This window comes from Coregonus clupeaformis, chromosome 3, assembly GCF_020615455.1.
Source record: "Coregonus clupeaformis isolate EN_2021a chromosome 3, ASM2061545v1, whole genome shotgun sequence".
In the NCBI taxonomy this organism is placed as follows: Eukaryota; Metazoa; Chordata; class Actinopteri; order Salmoniformes; family Salmonidae; genus Coregonus; species Coregonus clupeaformis.
The window spans coordinates 8,879,097-8,892,547 of NC_059194.1; positions in this window are offsets into that span (position 1 = coordinate 8,879,097).

Sequence of the window (13,451 nt, forward strand, 5' to 3'; positions counted from 1 at the left end):
ACAACTTCAGGGTTCATATAGTTGAATAAGCTAACATTTCTGATATCATCACATTGAGGAAAATACATTTGGGCCGAACTCATTGCCATGAATGTAGTTTCCCTGAAGGCAATGGTGAGTCAGTGGTACTATACACTACCGGTCAAATGTCTTAGAACACCTACTCATTCAGGGGTTTTTCTTTATTTTTACTATTTTCTACCTTGTAGAATAATAATGAAGACTTCAAAACTATGAAATAACACATATGGAATCATGTAGTAACCAAAAAAGTGTTAAACAAATGAAAATATATTTTATATTTGAGATTCTTCAAATAGCCACCCTTTGCCTTTATGACAGCTTTGCACACTCTTGGCATTCTCTCAACCAGCTTCATGAATGCATTTCAATTAACAGGTGTGCCTTCTTAAAAGTTAATTTGTGGAATTTCTTTCCTTCTTAATGTGTTTGAGCCAATTAGTTGTGTTGTGACAAGATAGGAGGGGGGGTATACAGAAGATAGCCCTATTTGGTAAAAGACCAAATCTATATTATGACAAGAACAGCTCAAATAAGCAAAGAGAAACGACAGTCCATCATTACTTTAAGACATGAAGGTCAGTCAATACGGAATATTTCAAGAACTTTGAAAGTTTCAAGTGCAGTCGCAAAAACCATCAAGGGCTATGATGAAACTGGCTCTCATGAGGACCGCCACAGGAATGGAAGACCCAGAGTTACCTCTGCTGCAGAGGATAAGTTCATTAGAGTTACCAGCCTCAGAATTTGCAGCCCAAATAAATGCTTCAGAGTTCAAGTAACAGACACATCTCAACATCAACAGTTCAGAAGAGACTGTGTGGATCAGGCCTTCATGGATGAACTGATGCAAAGAAACCACTACTAAAGGACACCAACGAGAAGAAGAGACTTGGTTGGGCCAAGAAACATGAGCGATGGACATTAGACCGGTGGAAATGTGTCCTTTGGTCTGGAGTCCAAATTTGAGATTTTTGTTTTCAACCGCTGTGTCTTTGTGAGACGCAGTGTGGGTGAACGGATGATCTCTGCATGTGTATTTCCCACCGTAAAGCATGGAGGAGGAGGTGTTATGGTGTGGGGGTGCTTGGCTGGTGACACTGTCTGTGATTTATTTAGAATTCAAGGCACACTTAACCAGAATGGCTACCACAGCAATCTGCAGCGATATGCCATCCCATCTGGTTTGGGCTTAGTGGGACTATCATTTGTTTTTCAACAGGACAATGACCCAACACACCTCCAGGCTGTGTAAGGGCTATTTGACCAAGAAAGAGAGTGATGGAATGCTGCATCAGATGACCTAGCCTCCACAATCCCCCGACCTCAACCAAATTGAGATGGTTTGGGATGAGTCGGACCGCAGAGTGAAGGAAAAGCAGCCAAAAAGTGCTCAGCATATGTGGGAACTCCTTCAAGACTGTTGGAAAAACATTCCAGGTGAAGCTGATTGAGAGAATGCCAAGAGTGTGCAAAGCTGTCATCAAAGCAAAGGGTGCCTATTTGAAGAATCTCAAATATAAAATATTTGGTTTTGTTCAACACTTTTTTGGTTACTACATGATTCCATGTGTTATTTCATAGTTTTGATGACGTCACTATTATTCTACAATGTAGAAAATAGTAAAAATAAAGAAAAATCCTTGAATGAGTAGGTGTTCTAAAACTTTTGACCGGTAGTGTATGTAGTCAGTCAGCTTTGTCATAGCGAAATAATCTTCCTGCACGGTTAGCATGTTTGACCTCCCATATGTGTAGGTGTGGTTATTTGGATTATGTTTGAACAGAAGATCTATTGAGGACAAGAAAAACAGCACTAACTAGAAAAGGACATTTACTGAAGTAAATGTGGTGTGCTTGCTAGTCTTTAAATATTCATGATTGTGAAATAGTAGTGGCAGTGAGTGCAGTAGTAATGGTGTTAGTAGTAGTAGTAGTAGTAGTAGTAATGGTGATAGTAGTAGTAGTAGTAATGGCAGCAGTAATAGTAGTAATGGTAGTAGTAGTAGTGGTGTTAGTAGTAGTGGTGTTAGTAGTAGTAGTAAGAGTGGTGTTAGTAATGGTGTTAACAGTAGTAGTAGTGGTGTTAATAGTAGTAGTAGTAGTAGTAGTAGTGTTTGTAGTAGTAGCAGTAGTGGTGGTGTTAGTAGTAGTAGTAGTGGTGTTAGTTGTGGTAGTAGTAGTAATGGTAGTAGTAGTATTAGTAGCAGTGGTATTAGTAGTAGTGGTGTTAGTAGTAGTAGTAGTAGTAGTAGTAGTAGTAGTAGTAGTAGTAGTGGTGTTAGTAGTAGTAGTAGTAGTAGTAGTAGTAGTAGTATTCATGGAGTTATTTCATTTTTCATTTTTATTTTAATGAGTTAATGAGTTAATAGTAGTAGTAGTATTAGTAGTGGTGTTAGTAGTAGTAGTAGTAGTAGTAGTAGTAGTAGTAGTAGTAGTAGTAGTAGTAGTAGTAGCAGCAGTAGTGTTAGCAGTAGTAGTGTTAGTAGTGGTAATGGTGTTAGCAGTAGTAGTGTTGTTAGTATTAATAGTAGTATTGGTAATGGTGTTAGTAGTAGTAGTAGTAGTAGTAATGGTGTTAGTGGTAGTAATGGAGTTAATAGTAGTAGTGGTGTTAGTAGTAGTCATGGAGGTAGTAGTAGTAGTAGTAGTAGTAGTGGTAATGGTGTTAGCAGTAGTAGTGTTGTTAGTAGTGGTAGTAGTAGTAGTAGTAGTAGTAGTAGTAGTAGTAGTGGTCATGGTGTTAGTAGTAGTGGTCATGGTGTTAGTAGTAGTAGTAATGGTGTCAGTAGGAGTAGCGGTGGTGTTAGTAGTAGTAGTAGTAGTAGTAGTGGTGGTGTTAGTAGTAGTGGTGGTGTTAGTAGTAGTGGTAGTGGTGGTGTTAGTAGTAGTAGTAGTGGTGGTGTTAGTAGTAGTAGTAGTGGTGTCAGTAGTAGTAAGAGTAGTGGTGTTAGTAGTAGTAGTAGTGGAGTGTTAGTAGTAGTAGTAGTAGTGGGTTGTTAGTAGTAGTAGTAGTAGTGGTGTTAGTAGTAGTAGTAGTATTCATGGAGTTAATAGTAGTAGTAGTATTAGTGTTAGTAGTAGTAGTAGTTGTAGTAGTGGTAATGGTGTTAGCAGTAGTAGTGTTGTTAGTATTAATAGTAGTAGTGGTAATGGTGTTAGTAGTAGTAATGGTGTTAGTGGTAGTAGTGATGTTAGTAGTAGTAATGGAGTTAATAGTAGTAGTGGCAGTAGTAGTGGTGTTAGTAGTAGTCATGGAGGTAGTAGTAGTAGTAGTAGTAGTAGTGGTCATGGTGTTAGTAGTAGTAGTAATGGTGTCAGTAGGAGTAGCGGTGGTGTTAGTAGTAGTAGTAGTAGTAGTAGTGGTGGTGTTTAGTAGTAGTATTAGTGGTGGTGTCAGTAGTAGTAGTGGTGTCGGTAGTAGTAGTAGTGGTGTTAGTAGTAGTAAGAGTAATGGTGTTAGTAGTAGTAGTAGTAGTAGTAGTGGGTTGTTAGTAGTAGTAGTAGTAGTAGTAGTAATGGTGTTAGTAGTAGTAGTAGTAGTAGTAGCAGTACTAGTAATGGTGTTAGTAGTAGTAGTAGTAGTAGTAATGGTGGTGTCAGTAGTAGTAGTAGAGGTGATGTTAGTAGTAGTAGTAGTAGTAGTAGTGGTGGTGTCAGTAGTAGTAGTAGTGGTGGTGTTAGTAGTAGTAAGAGTAGTGGTATTAGTAGTTGTAAGACTAGGTGTGTGTTAGTAGTAGTAGTAGTAGTAGTAGTAGTAGTAGTGGGTTGTTAGTAGTAGTAGTAGTAGTGGGTTGTTAGTAGTAGTAGTAGTAGTAGTAGTAGTAGTAGAGGTGATGTTAGTAGTAGTAGTAGTAGTAGTAGTAGTAGTAGTAGTAGTAGTAGTGGTGTCAGTAGTAGTAGTAGTGGTGGTGTTAGTAGTAGTAAGAGTAGTGGTATTAGTAGTAGTAAGACTAGGTGTGTGTTAGTAGTAGTAGTAGTAGTAGTAGTAGTAGTAGTAGTGGAGTGTTAGTAGTAGTAGTAGTAGTGGTGTTAGTAGTAGTAGTAGTATTCATGGAGTTAATAGTAGTAGTAGTATTAGTAGTGGTGTTAGTAGTAGTAGTAGTTGTAGTAGTGGTAATGGTGTTAGCAGTAGTAGTGTTGTTAGTATTAATAGTAGTAGTGGTAATGGTGTTAGTAGTAGTAATGGTGTTAGTGGTAGTAGTGGTGTTAGTAGTAGTAATGGAGTTAATAGTAGTAGTGGTAGTAGTAGTGGTGTTAGTAGTAGTCATGGAGGTAGTAGTAGTAGTAGTAGTAGTAGTAGTAGTAGTAGTAGTAGTAGTAGTGGTAATGGTGTTAGCAGTAGTAGTGTTGTTAGTAGTAGTAGTAGTAGTGGTCATGGTGTTAGTAGTAGTAGTAATGGTGTCAGTAGGAGTAGCGGTGGTGTTAGTAGTAGTAGTAGTAGTAGTAGTAGTGGTGGTGTTTAGTAGTAGTAGTAGTGGTGGTGTCAGTAGTAGTAGTGGTGTCGGTAGTAGTAGTAGTGGTGTTAGTAGTAGTAAGAGTAGTGGTGTTAGTAGTAGTAGTAGTAGTGGAGTGTTAGTAGTAGTAGTAGTAGTAGTGGGTTGTTAGTAGTAGTAGTAGTAGTAGTGGTGTAAGTAGTAGTAGTAGTACTAGTAATGGTGTTAGTAGTAGTAGTAGTAGTAGTAATGGTGTTCATAGTAGTAGTGGTGGTGTCAGTAGTAGTAGTAGAGGTGATGTTAGTAGTAGTAGTAGTAGTAGTAGTAGTAGTAGTAGTAGTGGTGTCAGTAGTAGTAAGAGTAGTGGTATTAGTAGTAGTAAGACTAGGTGTGTGTTAGTAGTAGTAGTAGTAGTAGTAGTAGTAGTGGAGTGTTAGTAGTAGTAGTAGTAGTGGGTTGTTAGTAGTAGTAGTAGTAGTAGTAGTAGTAGTAGTGGTTTAAGTAGTAGTAGTAGTACTAGTAATGGTGTTAGTAGTAGTAGTAGTAGTAGTAGTAGTAGTAGTAGTAATGGTGTTCGTAGTAGTAGTGGTGGTGTCAGTAGTAGTAGTAGAGGTGGTGTTAGTAGTAGTAGTAGTAGTAGTAGTAGTAGTAGTGGTGGTGTTAGTAGTAGTAGTGGTGGTGTTAGTAGTAGTAGTGGTGGTGTTAGTAGTAGTAGTGGTGGTGTTAGTAGTAGTAGTACTAATAATGGTGTTAGTAGTAGTAGTAGTGGTGGTGTCAGTAGTAGTAGTGGTGGTGTAAGTAGCAGTAGTGGTGTGTTAGTAGTAGTAGTAGTAGTAGTAGTAGTAGTGGTGTGTTAGTAGTAGTAGTAGTGGTGGTAGTAGTAGTAGTGGTGTTAGTAGTAGTAGTAGTACTATTAGTAGTAGTAGTAGTAGTAGTAGTAGTAGTGTTAGTAGTAGTAGTAGTACTATTAATGGTGTTAGTAGTAGTAGTAGTGTTAGTAGTAGTAGTAGTAATGGTGTTAGTAGTAGTAGTGGTGGTGTCAGTAGTAGTAGTAGTGGTGTTAGTAGTAGTAGTAGTGGTGGTGTCAGTAGTAGTAGTAGTAGAGGTGGTGTTAGTAGTAGTAGTAGTAGTAGTAGTAGTGGTGGTGTGTTAGTAGTAGTAGTAGTAGTGTGTTAGTAGTAGTAGTAGTAGTGTGTTAGTAGTAGTAGTAGTAGTAGTACTAGTAGTGGTGGTGTTAGTAGTAGTAGTACTAGTAGTAGTAGTAGTAGTGATGGTGGTGTTAGTAGTAGTTGGAGTAGTGGTGTTAGTAGTAGTAAGAGTAATGGTGTTAGTAGTAGTAAGACTAAGTAGGTGTTAGTAGTAGTAGTAGTAGTAGTAGTAGTGGGTTGTTAGTAGTAGTAGTAGTAGTAGTGGTGTAAGTAGTAGTAGTGGTGTAAGTAGTAGTAGTAGTACTAGTAATGGTGTTAGTAGTAGTAGTAGTAGTAGTAATGGTGGTGTCAGTAGTAGTAGTAGAGGTGATGTTAGTAGTAGTAGTAGTAGTAGTAGTGGTGGTGTCAGTAGTAGTAGTAGTGGTGGTGTTAGTAGTAGTAAGAGTAGTGGTATTAGTAGTTATAAGACTAGGTGTGTGTTAGTAGTAGTAGTAGTAGTAGTAGTAGTGGGTTGTTAGTAGTAGTAGTAGTAGTGGGTTGTTAGTAGTAGTAGTAGTAGTAGTAGTAGTAGAGGTGATGTTAGTAGTAGTAGTAGTAGTAGTAGTAGTAGTAGTAGTAGTGGTGTCAGTAGTAGTAGTAGTGGTGGTGGTGTTAGTAGTAGTAAGAGTAGTGGTATTAGTAGTAGTAAGACTAGGTGTGTGTTAGTAGTAGTAGTAGTAGTAGTAGTAGTAGTAGTAGTAGTAGTAGTGGAGTGTTAGTAGTAGTAGTAGTAGTGGTGTTAGTAGTAGTAGTAGTAGTAGTATTCATGGAGTTAATAGTAGTAGTAGTATTAGTAGTGGTGTTAGTAGTAGTAGTAGTTGTAGTAGTGGTAATGGTGTTAGCAGTAGTAGTGTTGTTAGTATTAATAGTAGTAGTGGTAATGGTGTTAGTAGTAGTAATGGTGTTAGTGGTAGTAGTGGTGTTAGTAGTAGTAATGGAGTTAATAGTAGTAGTGGTAGTAGTAGTGGTGTTAGTAGTAGTCATGGAGGTAGTAGTAGTAGTAGTAGTAGTAGTAGTAGTAGTAATGGTGTTAGCAGTAGTAGTGGTCATGGTGTTAGTAGTAGTAGTAATGGTGTCAGTAGGAGTAGCGGTGGTGTTAGTAGTAGTAGTAGTAGTAGTAGTAGTAGTAGTAGTGGTGGTGTTTAGTAGTAGTAGTAGTGGTGGTGTCAGTAGTAGTAGTGGTGTCGGTAGTAGTAGTAGTGGTGTTAGTAGTAGTAAGAGTAGTGGTGTTAGTAGTAGTACTAGTAGTAGTGGTGTAAGTAGTAGTAGTACTAGTAATGGTGTTAGTAGTAGTAGTAGTAGTAGTGGTGTAAGTAGTAGTAGTAGTAGTAGTGGTGTAAGTAGTAGTAGTACTAGTAATGGTGTTAGTAGTAGTAGTAGTAGTAGTAATGGTGTTCATAGTAGTAGTGGTGGTGTCAGTAGTAGTAGTAGAGGTGATGTTAGTAGTAGTAGTAGTAGTAGTAGTAGTAGTAGTAGTAGTAGTGGTCAGGAGTAGTGGTATTAGTAGTAGTAAGACTAGGTGTGTGTTAGTAGTAGTAGTAGTAGTAGTAGTGGAGTGTTAGTAGTAGTAGTAGTAGTGGGTTGTTAGTAGTAGTAGTAGTAGTAGTAGTAGTGGTTTAAGTAGTAGTAGTAGTACTAGTAATGGTGTTAGTAGTAGTAGTAGTAGTAGTAGTAGTAGTAGTAGTAGTAGTAATGGTGTTCGTAGTAGTAGTGGTGGTGTCAGTAGTAGTAGTAGAGGTGGTGTTAGTAGTAGTAGTAGTAGTAGTAGTAGTGAGTGGTGGTGTTAGTAGTAGTAGTGGTGATGTTAGTAGTAGTAGTGGTGGTGGTGTTAGTAGTAGTAGTACTAATAATGGTGTTAGTAGTAGTAGTAGTGCTGGTGTCAGTAGTAGTAGTGGTGGTGTAAGTAGCAGTAGTACTAGTAATGGTGTTAGTAGTAGTAGTAGTAGTAGTAATGGTGTTCATAGTAGTAGTGGTGGTGTCAGTAGTAGTAGTAGAGGTGATGTTAGTAGTAGTAGTAGTAGTAGTAGTAGTAGTAGTAGTAGTAGTGGTGTCAGTAGTAGTAAGAGTAGTGGTATTAGTAGTAGTAAGACTAGGTGTGTGTTAGTAGTAGTAGTAGTAGTAGTAGTAGTGGAGTGTTAGTAGTAGTAGTAGTAGTGGGTTGTTAGTAGTAGTAGTAGTAGTAGTAGTAGTAGTAGTAGTGGTTTAAGTAGTAGTAGTAGTACTAGTAATGGTGTTAGTAGTAGTAGTAGTAGTAGTAGTAGTAGTAGTAATGGTGTTCGTAGTAGTAGTGGTGGTGTCAGTAGTAGTAGTAGAGGTGGTGTTAGTAGTAGTAGTAGTAGTAGTAGTAGTAGTAGTGGTGGTGTTAGTAGTAGTAGTGGTGGTGTTAGTAGTAGTAGTGGTGGTGGTGTTAGTAGTAGTAGTACTAATAATGATGTTAGTAGTAGTAGTAGTGCTGGTGTCAGTAGTAGTAGTGGTGGTGTAAGTAGCAGTAGTGGTGTGTTAGTAGTAGTAGTAGTAGTAGTAGTAGTAGTAGTGGTGTGTTAGTAGTAGTAGTAGTGGTGGTAGTAGTAGTAGTGGTGTTAGTAGTAGTAGTAGTACTATTAGTAGTAGTAGTAGTAGTAGTAGTAGTAGTAGTAGTAGTAGTAGTAGTAGTGTTAGTAGTAGTAGTAGTACTGTTAATGGTGTTAGTAGTAGTAGTAGTGTTAGTAGTAGTAGTAGTAATGGTGTTAGTAGTAGTAGTGGTGGTGTCAGTAGTAGTAGTAGTAGTAGTGGTGTTAGTAGTAGTAGTAGTGGTGGTGTCAGTAGTAGTAGTAGTAGAGGTGGTGTTAGTAGTAGTAGTAGTAGTAGTAGTAGTAGTAGTGGTGGTGTGTTAGTAGTAGTAGTAGTAGTAGTGTGTTAGTAGTAGTAGTGGTGGTGTTAGTAGTAGTAGTAGTAGTAGTACTAGTAGTGGTGGTGTTAGTAGTAGTAGTACTAGTAGTAGTAGTAGTAGTGATGGTGGTGTTAGTAGTAGTTGGAGTAGTGGTGTTAGTAGTAGTAGTAGTAGTGTTAGTAGTAGTGGTGTTGTTTGTAGTATTGGTGATAGTAGTAGGTAGTAGTAGTAGTAGTAGTAGTAGTAGTATTGTGTTAATAGTATTGGTGTTAGTAGTAATAGTAGTAGTGGTGTTAGTTGTGGTAGTAGTAGTGGTAGCAGTAGTAATGGTAGCAGTAGTAATGGTAGCAATGGTGTTAGTAGTGGTAGTAGTAGTAGTAGTAGTAGTAGTAGTAGTAGTAATGGTGTTAGTGGTAGTAGCAGTGGTGTTAGTAGTAATGGTGTAAGTAGTAGTAGTAGTGTTGTTAGTAGTAGTAGTAGTAATGCTGTTAGTAGTAGTAGTAGTAATGGTGTTAGTCATAGTGGTGTTAGTAGTAGTAGTAGTAGTAGTAGTGGTGGTGTTGTTCGTAGTAATGGTGATAGTAGTAGTAGTAGTAGTAGTAGTATGGTGTTAATAGTATTAGTATTGGTGTTAGTAATAGTAGTAGTAGTAGTAGTAGTAGTAGTAGTAGTAGTAGTAGTGGTGTTCATAGTAGTAGTAATGGTGTTAGCCGTATTAGTAATGGTGTTAGTAATAGTAGTAGTAGTAGTAGTAGTAGTAGTGGTATTCATAGTAGTAGAAATGGTGTTAGTAGTAATGGTGTTAGCAGTATTAGTAGTAGTAGTGGTGGTGGTGTTAGTAGTAGTAGTAGTGGTGTTAGTAGTAGTAGTAGTAGTAGTAGTGGTGTTAGTAGTAGTAGTAGTAGTAGTAGTAGTAGTAGTGTTGTTCGTAGTAATGGTGATAGTAGTACTAGTAGTAGTAGTGGTGTTAGTAGTAGTAGTAGAAGTAGTGTTGTTCGTAGTAATGGTGATAGTAGTACTAGTAGTAGTAGTAGTAGTAGTAGTAGTAGTATGGTGTTAATATTATTAGTAATGGTGTTAGCAGTAGTAGTAGTAGTAATAGTAGTAGTAGTAGTAGTAGTAGTAGTAGTAGTAATGGCAGTCGTAGTGGTAGTAATGTAGCATTAGTAATGTTAGTGGTAGTAGTAGTAATGGCAGTAGAAGTAGTAGTAGCAGTACATTTACATTTCAGTCATTTAGCAGACGCTCTTATCCAGAGCGACTTACAGTTAGTGAGTGCATACATTATTTTTATTTTTCATACTGGCCCCCCGTGGGAAACGAACCCACAACCCTGGCGTTGCAAACGTTATGCTCTACCAACTGAGCTACATCCCTGATGAGGTATGTTGACCTCATGGTGGTAACTGATTAGATGGTGGTCAGTGTGTTATCAGGAGAGGACAGGGGTTGAACAGTGTCAGTGTGTGAGGGTTGGGTCCAGACATTAGTGTGTTAGGTTATGGTTATGCAGTGTACAGGCTGCCCATCAAGCCACAAGCACAGGGAATCAATTACAGGGAGTGGTCAGTAGCCTGGTCCCAGATCTCCATGTTATTTTGCCGAAACATGTTGTAGTGAGGAGTTGGCTTGGCTATTACAGATCTGGGATTAGGCAAGCTTTACAATACAGCTCTCTAAAGGCTACTAAAAACCATAGGACTGATGAGTTATGTATGTTTTAATCCAATAGCTTGTGCATAATTCAGTGCACCATCACTGAATTATTTGAATTTGATTATGTGTTAAACCACGACTTGCTTGGATGAGCATTAGGCTTTCACCCCTTTGTCACCCTCCTCCTCCTCCTCTTATTTTCACCCACGGTGCTACATTGCCTCCCCAAGGGAGATCATGAGAGGACAGAATTGTGTGTACGGACACACATGCGCGCACAAGCGTGCACACGCGCAAACACATATGCTTCTCTCTAGCTCTAGCTTCATGTCCCCATTAGCTCACTGCTAATGTGTGAACAGCATGTCTACAGCCATAGTGGTCCACCAAGGCCAAGTTTATGTCCAATGCTGTAGGTCTCTTAGGGAGAGACCTCTACCCACACAGTGTGACAGACAGATACCATGTCTGTGCCATCGGAAAAACGAAATGTTGCATTAATCAGTAATTTACGTCTCAGGAGAGAGATTTTTAAAAGCCTCATAAAGAATGGCAGTGATCGGTAGATGGTTAACAATAACAAATCAGACATTTAATATATCATTAAGCATGGTCAAGTTAATAATTATGCTGTGGATGATGTATTAAACCACCCAGACACATCAAAGATGCAGTCGTCCTTCTGTACTGAGCTGCAGGACAGGAAGGAAACTGCATAGGGACGTCATTATGAGGCCATTGGTGATTTTAAAACAGCTACCGTTAAATGGCTGTGATAGGAGAAAACTGAGGATGGATCAACAACATTGTAGTGATTCCACAATAATGACATAAATTACAGAATGAATAAGAATATTCCAAAACATGCATATGTATGCAACAAGGCTCTAAAGTAACACTGCAAAAAAGAACAAAGCAAAGGAATATACTTTTTGGCCTAAATGCAAAGCCTTATGTTTGAGGCAATTCCAACAATAATATAATAATAATAATAATAATGTCACGGAATCTGCCGAGGCTGCTCCTCCTCCTTGCTCGGGCAGGTTTCGGCGGTCGTCGTCCCCGGAGTACTAGCTACCACCGTTGTATGTTTCTATGTTCGTTTGCTTTTGTCTGATTGTTGTACACCTGTGGTTAGTTAGCGTTGATTATGTGTCCTATAAGTTCTCGTTTTGTTAGTCATGTGTTGTGTGTTATTGAGCTTCCTGTCTTCGTGTCGGTATTGGTTTTCCCTCCTTGTGTTTTAGGAGAGGTTTTCGCACTTGTTGTGCGCGTTAGTATTTTTCCTGTTTGTTTACGCCTGTATGCGTATCGCTCGTCTCCGGGCACTTTTGCCCGTATTGATTCACTAAAGACTGTTGAACGAAGCTTCTGTGTCCAGCGCCTGATTCCCGCACCTTCCACATACAGCACACCTGACAAATAATAATAATAATAATAATATGCCACTTAGTAGACGATTTTATCCAAAGCGACTTGCAGACATGCGTGCATACATTTTTGTGTATGGGTGGTCCTGGGGATCGAACCCACTACCCTGGCGTTACAAGCGGCGTGCTCTACCAGCTGAGCTACAGAGGACCACGTTACTGAGTAACAACACATTACTGAGTAACTGCCTCCTTATTTTCAAACATGGTGGTGGCTGCGTCATGGTATGGGTATGCTTGACATTGGCAAAGACTGTAGAGTTTTTCAGAATGAAAAGAAACGGGATGGAGCTAAGCACAGGCAAAATCTGCTTGTCTGCTTTACACTAGACACAGAGAGGAATTCACCTTTCAGCTGGACAATAACTTACAACACAAAGCCAAAATCTACACTAGAGTTGCTTACCAAGAAGACAGTGAATGTTCCTGAGTGGCCAAATTACAGTTTTAATCCCACTTATAAACACAATAACATTTGAAGAAATCGAAAGAGGATGTAGACTTTCTATAGGAACTGTCTGTACACAGACTGTGAGAATCAGAACTAATAGAGACAGAAATGTGTGATTTTTAAGACAGCTCTGCAGTCGCATGCATCACCATAACAAGGTATTTCAGGACGAAAAAAAAAAAAGGAAATATTTCAATGCCGGCCTGTGGCCAGATACACTAGCATGCAAATAAAGGGTTAGGGATGAGGCAAAAGAGCAGCACAAGGACAGAGTGTCGGAGGAAGAAAACACAACAGTAGGAAGAAGGAACGAGGAGAGTAGGAAGACGGGAAGAGAGGGGGAGCGAGAGAGAGAAGTAGGTGAGGGAGAGAGAAAGGGGCAAAGGAGTGAGTGTGAGAGAGAGAGGTATACGAACAAAGAGGGAGATACTGTACATTAAGAAAAATATATAGATATTGGGGTGGGTGTGTGTGAGGACGGTTGGCCCATTCATTAGTATTATTTCATAGCACTGAGGTAGTTGTGTGGCCTTGGAAGGGAACGGAGGAAGAGGGGTGTGACTCACAATACTGAACAAACTCATCCAGGACACACACGCAAACTGTTTTCTAAAACACTCTAAAAACGACTCCAGATACCAGAGTGCAAACAAAACAGCAAAACCTCACTGAGGAACCTTTCATTAAACCAGATCGTTTCCACTCTTCAGTAGTCAAGAGAATGTGTGAGTGAGTATGCGTGCATGCATGCATGGTGCAGTGTGTGTATGTATAATAAGACCAACAGGATTTCATACATTAGCTAGGTCTAGGTGAGTGACTGCCTCGGCAGGGTAGTCAGTGTGTTCTGTATAGAAAGTCTCAGTAGTAGTAGTATTAGTAGTAATGGTGTTAGTAGTAGTAGTAGTAGTGGTAGTGGCAATGGTGTTAGTAGTAGTAGTAGTGGTAGCAGTAGTAATGGTGTTAGTAGTAGTAGTAGTGGTAGCAGTAGTAATGGTGTTAGTAGTAGTAGTAGTAGTGGCAATGGTGTTAGTAGTAGTAGTAGTAGTAGTAGTAGTAGTAGTAGTAGTAGTAGTAGTAGTGGCAATGGTGTTAGTAGTAGTAGTAGTGGTAGCAGTAGTAATGGTGTTAGTAGTAGTAGTAGTGGCAATGGTGTTAGTAGTAGTAGTAGTGGTAGCAGTAGTAATGGTGTTAGTAGTAGTAGTAGTGGTAGCAGTAGTAATGGTGTTAGTAGTAGTAGTAGTAGTGGCAATGGTGTTAGTAGTAGTAGTAGTAGTAGTAGTGGTAGCAGTAGTAGCAATGGTAGCAGTAGTAATGGTGTTAGTAGTAGTAGTAGTAGTGGTAGTAGTAGTAGTAGTAGTAGTAGTAGTAGTGGTAGTAGTAGTAGTAGTAGTGGTAGCA